This window comes from Montipora foliosa, chromosome 3, assembly GCF_036669935.1.
Source record: "Montipora foliosa isolate CH-2021 chromosome 3, ASM3666993v2, whole genome shotgun sequence".
NCBI lineage: Eukaryota > Metazoa > Cnidaria > Anthozoa > Scleractinia > Acroporidae > Montipora > Montipora foliosa.
The window spans coordinates 24,166,548-24,169,047 of record NC_090871.1 but is presented as its reverse complement, the minus strand read 5'-3'; the positions used below and the strand labels follow the sequence as shown (position 1 = coordinate 24,169,047).

The 2,500-nt window shown below is 38.5% G+C and overlaps 1 protein-coding gene across 2 annotated transcripts in view; it reads right to left on the bottom strand.

Moving 5' to 3' along the window:
- Positions 1–2,475: 2,475 nt before the first annotated feature.
- The window catches only part of LOC137997123 (uncharacterized), a 29,924-nt gene continuing 29,899 nt past the window's right edge, over positions 2,476–2,500 (bottom strand). Inside the window, exon 6 of one of the 2 annotated variants that reach the window (XM_068842907.1) lies at positions 2,476–2,500. This exon is cut by the window's right edge and continues 2,284 nt beyond it. The gene's annotated coding sequence lies outside the window, so the exon portion shown is untranslated. The other variant, XM_068842908.1, reaches the window with a different exon arrangement.

Sequence of the window (2,500 nt, the reverse complement as noted above, 5' to 3'; positions counted from 1 at the left end):
AAGCGTGTTGCCCTGGAAGATTTGAACTATGGACATATCGAGGAAAATAACAGCTCATCGGCAACGATCTGTGCTGCTCTGAAGATCAGACCCGACCCGGTTGGAAGACTTGCAAATACATCCTTTCCTTTAAAGAGTGTTTCTATGCTATAAAGCCAAGGTATCTTGAAATCTACCTCATTGACCACCATTTTGAGAATTTCGCTCTAAAGAAATATGAGCCACGCAAATTTTGGTCAGCGTAGATCACTTAATAATGTAGCAAAATTATTCCAGAACACAATTACTAAAAAACGATAAATCACAAACGCTCCTCTCCGTTTTTATTTTTTTTTTTTTGCGGAGATTGGGCGGCTGTACACAGGCTATATTTGGTAAGTCACGTGTCCAAAAAAAGAAAATGTTTAAAAACTCAGTGACTTAACTATGTTTTTCACGCAACAGTAGCTAACAGTACGAGAGTCAACACAAAATCTGTAGCATAAATTTTTTTTTAATTTATGACGTCATATGGCCCTCCTTTGATACACTTTTCAAAATACCAGTCCCATTTTTTGTCCAAACAAAAATTCCATGCTACAGTTTACGAAGAATTATGGGTCGGTTCCCATCCGGTGAAAACACCGCCTCTTTCATTTCCTGAGAGTTTTTACATGTTTTTCACTGAAATGCACGGCAAAGGACTGGGACTAGTTGCGCATGCGCCCTCAAATTGAAGTGATGTCAAATTTCCATTGAAAAAGGTACTTCAAATAACCATCCATGCAACCCCATTGTAGGCCTCTTGACTATATAGCTTCCTTAGGAACACTTGTCTTTCTTCAGTTAAGTGTGACCCCAGTTAAGCATAATAAATTTAAGTCTACATTGTGACATCACGCGAAGTGATTTTGCAACATATGACGTAATCTGTAGTTCACTAATAGAGGACTCGATTTTTAAATTAATCACGCGAGCGATTCTCTGAAAACTCATAAACTTCAGAGATATTTTAACATGACAAGTGACTCTCTCGACTAATAAATTTCTTCATGGTAAAATTCGCCATTTTGGAAACCGGGTAAAACAAAGCAATTGAAATGACCCAAATGAATGAGGATTCAAACGTCAAATTTCTGATGTAACATTTGAAATCAGTACAAACTTTCACAGGTAAAGTTTACCTGTTGTTTCGTTCATGACGCGGGAACATGAATTCAGAATTCGTTCAACCCACACAACACATGAACACATTAAACACGCCATGATTTACCTCGTGGAAGAAGAACATCCGAGAACTTTTTATTGCATCATACGTGTAAATTGCACAGATATTCCACTAGATATAATGAGATCATCCTAACACCTGTAAACACGTCGTAAGGAAGCAGGGAAAAATTTACAGGTTTTTTGCAGGCAAATAAAGGACAAGTTAAAAAAGGACACGATTACATTCTTTTCCTCATTTGCATCAAAATTCTCATACACAATATATCCCGCGGGTTACAATATATCCAGCGATTCTGTCGTCCAGGGTGTTAACTTGGTAGTAATAGGATAACAATTTGTACCTATCATGTAAACCTAATGTTGTGCTGGTGTTTGTTCTGTGAAATCGAGAATTTTATATTAAGTGAATGATTTAATGTTCATAAAGATTTTTAAAAAAACTCAACGAACCTACGCAAGAACATTATAAATCAATATCTAAGTCAGTGTCGTTGTCACCATCTCCATTCCCTGACATTCTATCCTCGGGACCTGTCCCGTAAAATGTTAATTTCCATTCTACAAACACGCCGGAGCTAATTCCTCCGGATTCAGGATTTAGCCCGGGAACAAACTCTTCCTAAAAGGCATTATCGACTTGAACTCTCTGAGAGCCAGTCTCTTCAGTAGTGGCATTGAAAATCTTTGTCCTCGATAATCGGTATCCTTCGTAGGTACTTCGGGTTCATTAGTGTAAATGTTCCTGTCGTAGCGGTAAACCTTGTCAGTTTCATCATCACCAATTTCTTCAGAGTCTTGGAATGTCTTTTTTCTTTTAATCTACAGCAGCTGTTATTATATAGTTATTATAGCTATTATTCCGTAATGACGTATCCGGTGTTTCGTAAGAGATAAAGAACACACCTCGATTTTCACTCATATTATGTTGGCATATGGGTGGAGACCCCGGGGGGAATCCCATGTAAAAAGGAGGGGGGTGCTCGTCGGAAATTTTGAAAAGAACCCTCAAGAGGTACCAAGATCCTCTCTTGTGGGCGTGCCATGAAACTTTTTTCACCCCTAAGAGGTTCCAAATTATGGGTTTTAATTAGACAACATTAAAAAATACTTAATTATCAAATGTCTCCTGTCATAAATTTTTGGCTCAGTACCTTAAAAGGTACCGATAAAGCTCCCGCTGTAGACTTTTTAAGGCTGAACACCCTAAGAGGTATCAAAACCGCTTTTCTAACCCCCAAAAGGTACAAGCACCCCTGTCCTTTTTATATGGGAGTCCGTGCCCACCCCCCAG